This window comes from Girardinichthys multiradiatus, chromosome 2, assembly GCF_021462225.1.
Source record: "Girardinichthys multiradiatus isolate DD_20200921_A chromosome 2, DD_fGirMul_XY1, whole genome shotgun sequence".
NCBI classification, from domain to species: Eukaryota; Metazoa; Chordata; class Actinopteri; order Cyprinodontiformes; family Goodeidae; genus Girardinichthys; species Girardinichthys multiradiatus.
In genome coordinates this window covers 24,403,642-24,417,144 of record NC_061795.1, presented here as the reverse complement: position 1 = coordinate 24,417,144, position 13,503 = coordinate 24,403,642, and the positions used below count along the sequence as shown (strand labels likewise).

Genomic DNA, 13,503 nt, shown 5'->3' with positions numbered 1-13,503 from the left:
TGACAGCCCCACAACATCCAGAGGCTCTAGGTACTCAGGGCAGATGTCATCCATCCCTGAAGCCCTGCCACCGCGGAGCTTTTTAACCACCTCGGTGACCTCAGCCTGGGTGATGAAAGAGTCCAACCCCGAGTCCCCAGCCTCTGTTTCAACTGCGTGATGGCAGGAATGAGGAGTTCCTCAAAGTACTTATTCCACCGCCTGATAATGTCCCCAGTTGAGGTCCGCAGCCTCCCACCTCCACTGTAAACAGTGTTGGCGAAGCACTGCTTCCCCCTCCTGAGGCGGCGGACGGTCGCTTCGAGGCCAAAAGGTAGTCCTTCTCCATGGCCTTACCGAACTCCTCTCAGGCCCGAGTTTTTGCCTCTGCCACTGCCCGGGCCGCGGCACACTTGGCCTCACGGTACCCGTCAGCCGCCTCAGGAGTCCCACAAGCCAACCACAGCCGATAGGACTCCTTCTTTAGCTTGACAGCATGCCTTACTGCCGGTGTCCATCACCAGGTTCGGGGATTGCTGCCACGACAGGCACTGCAGACCTTACGCCCGCAGCTACGGGCAGCAGCATCGACAATAGATGCGGAGAACATGGTCCACTCGGACTCTATGTCTCCAACATCCCCCGGAATCTGGTCAAGGCTCTCCCGGAGGTGGAAGTTGAATACATCCCTGGCCAAGGGCTCCGCCAGGCGTTCCCAGCAGACCCTCACTATGCGCTTGTTGTGGAATTTCTTATCAAAGTGGAGAGAAGTTGACTCACAAGAAGAGAAAATCCGGACTTTGTCTTATAAGTTTTATTCAAAGGCATTCAGCGTTTGAAGACCCTGACACTGAGGTTAGTCAGTGAAACAGAGCCCCGATCAACATTTACACACAGTATTTATACCAGAACATGACAGTGTTATCTCAACTGCAAAGAGTTTTAGAAATATGGCCCCTAGACCCTCCCCGGGTCAGAGTTAACAAAGTTATTTATGAGGGCACCCATCTACCTTCCCTTGAAATATACACTTCAGGAAGTGTTAACCATAAAACTCTCCAGCATTTGAATTTAGAGTCCATCTGCTAATAAAAACAGAACACTAATCAAACACAGAGGTCAGAGGTGAGAGGTAGATGGAAGGTCACCTGTGAGTGATACAACACAGAAACAAATGAGAGAGGTGAAGGGAATATCAGAGCACTTTGAAATAATTTTCCATTACACTCCTTTCTTCTGATTACAAGATAATCACAAAACTAAAAGAAAATTCTACAAAACCAGCACCCAAGCTCATAATCAAAGTAAAACTAATAAATGAAAAGAATACATAACAAATACATGTGTTATTTCATGGCTTCCCCTAAGATCTACTGTTCTCAAATTACAACCAAAACAAAGCTAAAACAATAAGGATAACAACACTTAAAAAAAAACTCCAAATCTCTATATATACCACTAAAATGCTGAACATCAGTAATAACTCCCCAAACACTTTAGAGTTAGCACATCATTAAAGCATCTCAAGCAACATAAAATCCATCGGTATCCATACCATCTGCCACCGCAAATGCAGAATCATCACAATCATGACAAACAGAAATTAAGTTCACATCCTTATCAACAGGCAACACAGAAAAACGTACCAGTCTCATCACCATTCCCCTAACCATTGGAATAATACAACATGAAAGAAACACCAAAATCAAAAAGAAACATAAAAGAATCACTCCAATCTTTACTAACCAAGATGTCCATCCACCAGTAAAGAACCAAGACCAAGGAGTCCAAGAGGAACTCATATTCTCCTTCTGTTGGGTCGTCAGCAAGTCCTCAAACTTATCATGGATACTTGTCATGTTCTTAGACACATCGGGAATAAAAGTGCAACATTGTTCCCCAATTAAATGACAAACACCACCCCTCTCAGCTAACAGATAATCCAAAGCCATTCTATTTTGCAAACTCATAGTTCTTATAGCCTGCTGCTCCGTGGTCAGAACAGTGAAACCTTCCTCAGATAAAGCAGTAAGATTTTCTAACTCAACTGACAACTCATTAATCCTATGGGCGGCGTTAGCAGCACCATAATTAGGAAAAATTGTACCCAAAATCCCTTTCCAATGTGGGATCCTAGCTCTCTTTTGCCGTTTGAGCATTGTCTTCCTCTCTAATAATGGGCTGAGTGAATCATAAGTTGTGACTGTAGGTAGTAAATGAGCTAGATAACATACTCCAGACCAATTAGCAGGCAGATACAGATATGATCTGTTTCCACACATCCAAACCATGTTCTTAGGACACGAGAACCCATCTCTACTAGGAAAAGTAACAAGAACCCTGGTTAATTTACCTGCCATGCCATACAATTGACTTCCATTCGGTAAGGTTAAGAGTTAACACAAAAGGATCTGGAGCCAAAGATTCTGAAATAGTATACGGATCAGTTCTGACAGGACAAGGTCTAGATGTATTACTGTGGATCAAGGCACATGAAACTGGTATAATAGTTTTACAACCCTCCGTCTTTCCAAGGAAATAAGGTGTGCTTTCCTCCTGAGCAATACAAATATCTGGATCTTTAATTGGATTTCTATTACCCCGAAATCTATAAAGAGTTCCTGTAGACGCACACGTTAAATTAGTCTCACTAGAAAATTTACCAACATTTCTGCTTTTCCGTACAGCATAATTCCTCACCCAAGGAAAAATGACCTCCACCAACTGGTTATCTGGAAAGAAAGTAGCTAGAGTATAAGCAGTATCAATAGGAACTGGTACCAAAAATGGTTGATCATTAATAGCATGTGGAATCAAACAACAAACATAGCAACTATCATTTCTTATCTTCCTCACAGTTTGATGCATCAGTTGCCACCAGACATTATCAGCATGATCATAGTAGTCAGAAAAGTGATGGATCTCTCTTCGAATCCGCTGATGAGTATTATTAGCACAATTCCTCAAATTAGCCTTACATTGTCTTTGCTGTACCTTTTCCCAAATGAACACAAGAGTTATAAAAATACTTGAAATACCAATCATTAGCATCAGAACAGACCATCTTCCATTTAACTGCATCGTGACCTTGAAGTGGAATGTCCTTTCTTCTGGTACTGAAAGCAAACAGTTTTTTCTCAAAGAAAACAAATTATAAACAACTTAAAAAAAATTAATAATAATAAAAAAAAATCCTGCTGCCTCTCCTGAGTGGCTTCTGCGCTTCAAGCTGCCCTGTTACCAGTCTGGTACAGGTGGGCGGTCGTAGGAAGCTCCTCTAGAAATATATTTAGAAACAGGAACTCTAACCTGCTGGAAGTCAGGCTTCCATAGTCCAACTTATGATTTCTAACTTTCAGGCAATGCGATGGCCTTAAGTAGATTCTGAAATAACGTTGCACTGTCCAAGGGATTATTGTGCCCTTGTAAGAACAGTGTTCTTCAACCACCTGTTCAATCACTCGCCAGTGATCAGCTTACAGTTCTTTATCTTGTGGTGGTCCGCTGTCCTCACACCTTTCAGGCTGTGGATGATCCAGTTGGAAGATGACTTGCGTCCTGGAAGCCAGATGAAGCTGGAGGAGCTGGAGCTTTCCTGCAGCTTTCCTGGGTGTCTAGTAGGATCTGATATGGGCCATTCCAGCGCCTGGACTTCCTGTGTTTTCTCCTAGATTCTCTGACCAGAATCCAGTTGCCAGGAATAAAGGACTGGAGGGTGGAAGTGGCTGTTTCTGGTAATGCAGCCTTCACCGTCTGTGAAACTTGAGAAAACACAGTGGACAGGTTTTGACAGTAAAACAACATCCTATCTTCACACAAAGATGTGGAAGAAAATTATCTTGGCAATATTCCCATGTCCAAAATAGGAGACCTGCTACACAGCACTTCAAAAGGACTGAGATTTGCCTGTGTCCTTTGTCTCAATCTCATATAAGTGAGAACAATAGGTAGAGCCTTCACAACACTTGGCTAATTTTCAATTCAAAGTCCCATTCTCAAACCTAAGTGCTTAACTACATGAACTCCATCAAAACATCCAACAAAATTCAAAGAATTGATCTTCTGACTTCACCTGATATACTAGCAGTAACCATCAGCTAAATATTCTGAATATCAAAAATGTGACATGATGTTTGAGGAAGGTCTGATTACAGCATTTCATAGTTTCAGAAAACCCAAAAAGAATTTCAAAAATGGTCTAATCTGTGGAGATATAAAATTTCACAAAAGAATCAACACCATAATTTCAGAGAGGTTTTCAGAATGTGGTCTTAGGGAGCTATGCACCATTTATATAATCAAAGTACAACGTCTCTCTCGCATTGTCACTAAGTCCTCACTGGAGGTCTGAGCTACCCTTTTTCCCATGAGTGCTAAAACTTTTGGAACCCCATGTTACTTTATTCTGACATTCCCCTCTTCTGGCGCAGGGTCCAACCCATGCGACAATCCAGCAAAAAGTTTGTACAAAAATGTTTTAGTAACCAAGATCACATTACATAGAACCAAAGAAATGAATTCTGACATAACTATGTGTCACTATGAATTTAACGAAAGCAACATAAAGAAAATCCAGATGTTTTTAACTGCAATTCAGTTTAACTGTCATTCAGTTCATCAATGTCTCACTTAGAAATTAGTCACACATCATCCTAATTTGTCTTGTACAAAGATGAGTATTAGATTAATGGACATCCAATGTAATTTGGATGAATGAACCCTACAAATTGAATCAAATAAATAATTCCCACCAAGTATAAAGGCATGACTCTGATTCTTTATCAAAAATATATTCCTTACTTTTGACATATCTTGAACTGTCAGCTAGCTTAATGGCACCAGGGAAACTTTCAATCTAATAAATCACCAATGATTCTGCTTGCAAAACTAATTCTTCAAACTAGTTTAAACTATTTCATTAACCTTTTAGTAATAAAACACTTAAATCTAAAAGTCATGCTACATCCTTAATTATTATACAAAAAAAAACATGTTTTTAAGGCAACAATCACTACAAGCATTTTGACTCTATTGTCTCTTAAACAGTGTTAAAACTCAGGAAGGGAGGTGCTGAGCGTTACCATGACAACAAAGGCATGAACCAACCTGGTAGGTGGGCGGAGTCAGGCAGAGCTAACCTTTGATTGACAGCCTATGGGCGGACCCACAGTTTCTTCATTCCATCCCATCTTAGTGTAACTTAAACTGCAAAACTATTAACATGCACCTACCTCAGAAACAAGCTGCTTCTTAACTCTCCTGAAAACTCAAAGTTTTAATCAATCTGGGATTTAGAAACATTATTCTAAACATGAATTATTGTCATGCAACATATAAACAAACATTAATTCCAACAAAACAAAGACAAAACATCAAAGACAGACAAATGGCCAAATTTGAAGCTTCAAGAATTCAAAGAAATTTTTAACAATCTCTTTTCAGAATATGTTTTCTCAGCCATATCTTTTAATGCTATAATTGATCAATTTTGTTATGACAATCGTCAGGATCCTTTTTAAAAATGAGTGCACATAGTCCAAAGAGATCTCAAAGTATTTAGAAGCACAGCAACAGTTTTCTCTTATATGAATCCAAATTTACTGATGCTGAAACCTTTTGCTAATTCTTTGTACTGTAACTCTGTAATAATAACTACAATCCTGAGAGTTATTGTTACAATTCTCTTTTTGTTTGGCTCAATTTGATCGCAGCTGCATTGCAGAATTTCAAGTTAAATGCAAAGAAGTATTTTTTATTTAATTCAATTCAAATTCAAAGATACTTTATTGATCCCCGAGGGGAAATTAGAAAAGTCAGCGTTGACATTTTTATGTTATACCCAAACTAAACTAAACTGCAGTGTTTGACTTAATCAGAAATTAAGATAAGAAGCTTGTCTCCAAACTGGACTTTTTCCCACATAGTGTTTAAAGAAGAACAAACATCATTTTCTTTAATTTGGCTATTTAAATTTTGAGAGTTGGGGAAAACTTATTACTAGAACCCCTCTTTTACAATCCAAATGCTGATAAATGTTTCAATATTTTATCTCTTAGTAATCTGAAATCACCTTGTGTACCTTTGTACTCCCATGTATTCTTTTAATCTTTAAACCTTAAGAAATCAAACAAGGAGACTTGAGTTTGAGCCGACCATCCTCTTACTGTTAAGAGAGCATTTATTTCTTTTATTTTCCTAAAATAAAGAATTTTACTTGTCTTGATTCTGTTATAAAAATCCTAACCTTGGTTCCAAAACTAAACTCTTCAACCCCAATCTGTGTTCCCCAAAGTAGAATTTTTGAGTATTATTGCATTTCAAAGTCACCAAAATGACTGGAACTCATCATTGACTTAGATCTATTTTAATAGGTAATCAGTCTACCTTTAATTAAGTCTTATAATTTCATGGACCCAAAATCTATGGCTTACAGGCTTCAGGAGTCCAGGAACCACAAGTTGAGTACTACTGCATTGAACAATGGTGTTAACTTTCTGCAGAGATTGAAGGATTGGCTAAATATATTGTTTCTGCTTGGACAATAATCAGATTTAAAATGATTAGTTCACAGCTCCTAATTTACCTCAGATCATATTTGCTTCTAACCCAGTTCATAAGAAGCTTCAGACAAACATTATGCTAAAAAGCCAAAAACAAAACCCAGATCTGTTTTAAAATAAAGAAAAAGCATCCTTAAAAACTTGATACTGTGGTGGAAAATAACTCCACGGTTCTGAAGGCCTTTTCATGCAGAGTCTTTTAGGAAGCATGAGATTAGTTTAATTTTTGTGTGGTACCACTTTCCAATCAGATTCTTTATAAATAACCCAATTTTTTTCATACTCATTTTAAAGGTTTGTTTTACCAAGGAAAATGTGTTTAACAAAACCAATTACTCTCAAAAGTTTTAAAAGTTTTTAGCTGGTGATATCTTAGAAAACAACAAGTGTTTTAATATTTCTGTGCAGCACAGAACTGATCAGGTGTCCTTTCCTTCTCCAAAGGGAGAAAAAAGAAACTGCAGAACCAAACCTTTCATAGTTTTTTGTCAGGACCTGATATAAGGTACAGTGTAAATCAACACGCTGCATGAATCAGAAGAGGGAAGAAAAAAACCTAATATAACCTCTTCCCAGCAGCTGCTGTGAAAAACAATGAATTTGTACTTTCCATAAGCGTCAGTTAACACTTGTGGACAAGAACTGCACCAAACTGTAAATACTGTGTCAGAAACTGTATGAAGACCATCTGCAGTAGAACTAAGCCTGTTTTAATGAGGTCTCTACCCATTAGATTTATGGGATACAAACTCTGACAACAGAAAATAATATCTGAAGGAGAAACCCATCAGGTTTTACGCATTCGCTGGGTTTTAAAAATACTCCTTCATGAGATCTGTCCTGAGAATAACATAGAAACACTTGGTTACTGCTGAGTTTTGGAGATGTTGTAACTTCCTCTGCATTTTCATAACTTTTAATAACTATAATAATTGATCCTGAATATTCCACGACGAAAGAGAACTTGTTTCTCTGAAAGAATTAACTGGAAAGTATCAAATGAGTTAAGTTATCACCCTTTTAAAGATACTTTTCTAACCCTAAAATAATATTTTAACCCGCTATATCTGTCAACGTCAAGCAAGCGTGTCACATGAGCAGCGGTTAATAAGCGTTCTTCATTGCAGAAAATAGGAAAAGATTTATGCAAATGTGTGTGTGTTTGTACGTTACCCCCATCAGTTTCTTAATCGCTCCAGAGTCAGACTGTCATGGCACACAGTCCTCTATCAGTCCAAAAAACAACCAGGCCTTTCCCAGGTCTGTTGGTGAGACATTCAATCATTCTTTGTCCACTTTAACTTCTCCAGGAGGGAGAAAGAAGAAACTTTGCTCCGGTTTCTCTTCTGCCCGCATAAGATGTGCTTTCAATATAAATCCAGTGTATCACTCTTCTGGCTCTTGCAAACAGCATGGCTCTTTGTCCATCTCAGTGGGTCCAGACTTCTTCTGAGTTTTTTTTTTTTTTTTTGTAGAAAGTCACACTGCGATTTTCAACATGCAGGAAGGCAGATCTCTCTCTTTCAGGCCGTGCTGGAGAAGCGTCTCTGGCGGAGTAGCCATGGAGAAGGGCAGGTTTCTAAGGTCCAGACTCAAAAACGCAGATGTTGAACTTAAATCCCATATATGTGTGTATTTGTGTGTGAGAGAGGCAAAAGAAAAGTTTAGTATAGGTTCAGATTTTGTACAAATACATATTATCAGTCAGTCAGTCAGTTGTCCCCCTGCCTGTCACTTCCTTCCACAACATGAACTATACTCCTTTCTAAAACAACTTTCTTTTCGCATCTCTAATGTCCCTTTTCAATTTTACCTTCTTTTCCGACTGATCGCAATATTTAAGACAAACAAAACTTCCTTCAGGAAAGTTTTAACTCTTTAACCCCTTAATTGATGCACTCTGTGCTTTTTAATCTTTTCTTGTTTTTTATTTATTTTTCCATCAACTGTTTTACTTGAAACTTTTTAAACTATTTAACTTATTTACACTCAAACTTCCACGCTGTGAAAAACCAAACTTATCTTCCAAATTAAAGCACATTTAACACAATCATCCCCACTTTTTCCTTTCATTATTTTATAAATCAGAGTCTGGAGGAGGAGACACCCCTGATGCCTCAAGGTTCCGGAACCATTTTTTTTTACCTGTTCAGCGGCACGTCTGCCCACTGGCTTTTCTCCTTTATGAGGTGTAGAAAATTGCTAAAAACCACCCGCAAAACCCTGTGTTTTGCTTTATCTTATTGTTACCAATAAGAACCTCCCTGCAATTCCTTTTGCAGGGTAACCGGGCCCTCAGCTGATGTCCTCCCTCTCGCAACTCTGGAACCTAATTAATTAGTTAGGAGATGATGGTTAATGTGTAATAAAAATAATAATATACATTATATCATACAGAGCAACTTCTCACCCAGATATATTTGAAGACAAATTGTTCGGATCTAATCAGCCAGAAGCCGCAGGCGGACATGAGGACTCCCCTACCGTAATATGGAGGTGGACTGAGGACAACGTCTCCAGGCTGGCCAGGCGTCCGTGTCCCCTCCTGCGGTCTCCTCTGGCACGTTAGATCCTGTTCGTGACGCTAAAATTGTTGTGGAATTTCTTATCAAAGTGGAGAGAAGTTGACTCACAAGAAGAGAAAATCCAGACTTTGTCTTATAAGTTTTATTCAAAGGCATTCAGCGTTTGAAGACCCTGACACTGAGGTTAGTCAGTGAAACAGAGCCCCGATCAACATTTACACACAGTATTTATACCAGAACATGACAGTGTTATCTCAACTGCAAAGAGTTTTAGAAATATGGCCCCTAGACCCTCCCCGGGTCAGAGTTAACAAAGTTATTTATGAGGGCACCCATCTACCTTCCCTTGAAATATACACTTCAGGAAGTGTTAACCATAAAACTCTCCAGCATTTGAATTTAGAGTCCATCTGCTAATAAAAACAGAACACTAATCAAACACAGAGGTCAGAGGTGAGAGGTAGATGGAAGGTCACCTGTGAGTGATACAACACAGAAACAAATGAGAGAGGTGAAGGGAATATCAGAGCACTTTGAAATAATTTTCCATTACACGCTTGAGCCTGCCAAGTCTGTTCGGCTTTCTTCTCCTCCAGCGGATCCAACTCACCACCAGGTGGTGATCAGTGGACAGCTCAGCCCCTCTCTTCACCTGAGTGTCCAAAACATGCGGCCGAAGATCTGATAATACGACAACAAAGTCGATCATTGACTTCCTGCCTAGGGTGTCCTGGTGCCAAGTGCACTGATGGACACCCTTATGTTTGAACATGGAGTTCATTATGGACAATCCGTGACTAGCACAGAAGTCCAGTAACAAAACACCACTTGGATTCAGATTGGGAAGGCCATTCCTCCCGATCACGCCTCTCTAGGTGTCACAGTCGTTTCCCACATGGGCGTTGAAGTCCCCCAGCAGAATAACGGAGTCCCCGGGAGGGGCACTATCCAGCACCCCTGACAGGGACGCCAAGAAGGCCAGGTACTCCGCACTACCGCTCGGCCCATAGGCCGAAACGACAGTTAGAGACCTGTGCCCAACTCGAAGGCGCAGCGATGCGACCCTCTCATCCACCGGGGTAAACCCCAACTCGAGACGGCTGAGCTGGGGGGCAACAAGCAAACCCACCCCAGCCCGCTGCCTCTCCCCGTGGGCCACTCCAGAGTAGAAGAGAGTCCAGCCCTTCTCAAGGAGATGGGTTCCAGATGTGTCTTCATCAGCTTTTCTAGTCGATATCTCTCGACCTCAGGCTCCTTCCCCCCCAGCGAGGTGACATTCCACGTCCCTAGAGCCAGCCTAAGCATCCGGGGATCGGGCCGCCGAGGTCTCCACCTTCGTCCGCTGCCCAATCCTCTTTGCACCGGTCCCTCACGGTTCCCCTGCAGGTGGTGGGCCCACTGGGGGATGGCCTCGCGTTCTTCGTTCGGGCTTGGCCCAGCCGGGTCCCGTGAAGAACAACCCAGCTGCCAGGTACTCTCCGACACCAGGCCTGGCTCCAGGGTGGGACCCCAGCTCCGCCGTACCGGGCGACATCACGTGTCTCAATTTAATAGTCGTCATGAGGGGTTATTGAATCGCTCTTTGTCTGACCTAGAGCCTGTTTGCTATTGGAGCTCCCCCCCCCCCCCCCCCCTAGTTCTCTTTATTTTTTTCGCAGAGGTGTGTCTTAGCCTAGAGAAGAATCCATTAAATTTTGGTGATGATCCAGATTAAGATCCAGAACTAGGATGCTTTTTTCTATGACGTCAGAGAGCCTACATTGGGTGACGATGTATGCAGTCTCTGACTGTCATGTGCCTGTTGCAGCTTCTTTAGCAACCAACAAGTGCCGATGAGTTGCTTTTTTCACACACCTCTCATCTTCACTGAACCCAAGGCTGCACGGCAGCTAGGGGTCTTATTAAAGATTTTTGCTGTTTCTTTCAACATCTATTCAATGTGAAATTGCAATATGTATAATTTTATTTTTAGAAATTCACACTTAATAAAACCAACATTATTTTGTATTTTCTTTCTTCTTTCCATATGTTTGCTGTCCTGCCTAGGCCATGCACTGCTTCCAAAACACATTAACCTCGGCAGCTGTGTCTCTTCTCTACCCAAGGTCTCTGTCTGTCTGCCTGCCTATCTCCTGCTTCCAGTTCATTGTGTCATTTCAGGGTCACTTGAATCCACCACCAAAATTTGCAAATCAGCTCCTTTGGTCCTCAGCATATCAGACAGAATCATCCTCAAGCAGCACAGAGGCCCGTGCCCCTGTTTGTCCGCTTCTTCTGCCACGACTCATCAGGCTGACAGAAGCTCAAAAAATCTGACCCCAGTGGCTTTCTTTAGGCTTTTCATCCCATCTCAACTAATGAAAAATACAGTAACCCAGGGAAAACTTGGATTCAGCAGAAAATTTACTTAATAGAAGTCTCAATTTACTTTAGTTCATTTGGTAACTTTTGGCTTTTACTGTTCCTTTTACTGCATTTAAAATGAAAGGTTACAGCTACTCTGGCCCTAATGGGCGATATAGGGCCTAGGCATTTTATAGAAAATATTCAGTGTAGTTTGATATATCAACAGTTGTAGAAACTTCAGTCAAAGCACTCTTTGTTAAACATTTCACCTGATATTATATGAGTATTACCATTACTCAAAACTAAATAAGAATAATGTTGAAAAAACATCAGTTGCTTAATTATTCTAATATTTGTACATTACTGTTATTTGTGTATTAACAGTACTGGTTCAATGCTTTGTACAATTTGAGAAGAATCATATTTTGAAGGAAGATCAGTTCATTTCAGTTCACTTATGCTACACCAGAGTCATTAGCAAATATTAAATAGAAACAAATACAAAAATTCCCTTTTTACCAAGCAATTTATCAGAGCAATAATTGAATATATAATGAATTAATCTCAACCTAATCACAGTGTTACAAATAAATTCAGATAAAGACCTTACAGGAGAGGCAAATGGACTTATCAAAGTTTGGACCACCAACCTACAGACTGAGTGAGAAAGACTGTGGAGAGTTCCCTGCAGAACAAATATGTAATTTATTGGAACTATTGGAGCAATTATAGACACAGTGTTCAAATTTGCAGTAAGGCATCTATCAATCGATCGGTCGGTCTGTCTGTCTGTCTGTCTTTCAAAACAAAGCAAACCTATTTGAGTGTTCTTTAGAAACTTCTGCTTTTGGTGACAGGATGCAAATGGTGGTAATTCTGAATTAATTTCCTTATTTACTGTCATGTCCCTTTGAGGTATTTTTGTTTGAAAACAAACTACTACAATCCAGGTGTTGAATAAAATACTTTTATTGATCCCTTGCACTTGCCTGAAGACCTGAGAGAGCCTCCACTTCCACTACTCCCAAAGTCCAACATCCTGTCCAGCATCAGATCTGCTCACATCTTTGACAGTTTTATTTCCCAGTTTAAGACAAACTTTTTAAATATTACACAAGTATGATTATGGTGTTACTGTTCTTTATCCATTTATTTAAATCTTACTTGTTTTTTGTAATGTGTCAATTAGATGCTCTGTTTTTTATGTTTTTTACTATAAATCACATTTAATCAGAGAAAAGTTCTATTTAACTTACTTATTCACTTTTGTAGTCTGACAGGGATTTTGCTAATTTTATTTTTTACAGCTATTTGTCTTTCTCTCAGACTTTCTAGACCTCTAGACTTATTTTCTAAGCAATGTTAATCAAGTAAAACGTTAAAAATATTTTGTAAGAACTTGCTTTTTATAATTTCCCCCAACGAGATCTCAGATCCTTTGAAATGTCTTTCACACTTTTTTTGTGCTGCAGAACAAAACTCCAATCTTAATACTTTGACAGTTTTTTATTTTATTTTATTTTAAATTCTCAAATTTTAAACAAGTGGCACCACCAAGAGGTGGGCTTGGGGATGTGTCCACCCCTGTAAATTTTCTGCCCCCCAACTCTTGTCAAGTAATTTTAAGAAAGGAGAGGATAATAGTAAATGAGATGCAAAGATTGTTTATTTATTTAATTATTTATTTATGCCTGTGGCAGTTTTTGTTCTTATTTATATTTAGTTTTTATATGTCTGACGCTCCCAGCCCTACACTCCAAATCCCCCATAAATATAAGAATGACATCTTAACACTTCTGAAATTTTGCTATGGCTTTTGGTTTGGGTGTTTTAGTCCAAGGTTAGAAGTGACCCCATATGGCCACACTTTAAAAACACTTTCTGCAGGGACCCCAGTCTTTAAAATTAGTATATGAGTTCATTTAACTTGTTGCAGTGGGAGGAAATTTACTTAGCTAAACTTTTGTACATATGCTGTTTTTTTATGGCCTATTCCCTCATTCAAAACTGGTGTTACTGAGTCAGGTTTGTAGGCTGCCTTGCTCACACTCCTTTTCAGCTCTGCCTATAAATTTTCTATTGGACTGAAATCA

The 13,503-nt window shown here is 39.8% G+C and overlaps 1 long non-coding RNA gene across 1 annotated transcript; it reads right to left on the bottom strand.

Moving 5' to 3' along the window:
• Positions 1 to 1,184: 1,184 nt before the first annotated feature.
• Positions 1,185 to 13,173, bottom strand: LOC124859598. Its single transcript, XR_007036158.1, has 3 exons — positions 13,164 to 13,173; positions 12,886 to 12,889; positions 1,185 to 1,415 (listed from the first exon to the last, which is right to left on the bottom strand). It is a non-coding gene; the product is annotated as an uncharacterized LOC124859598 (long non-coding RNA).
• Positions 13,174 to 13,503: the final 330 nt, after the last annotated feature.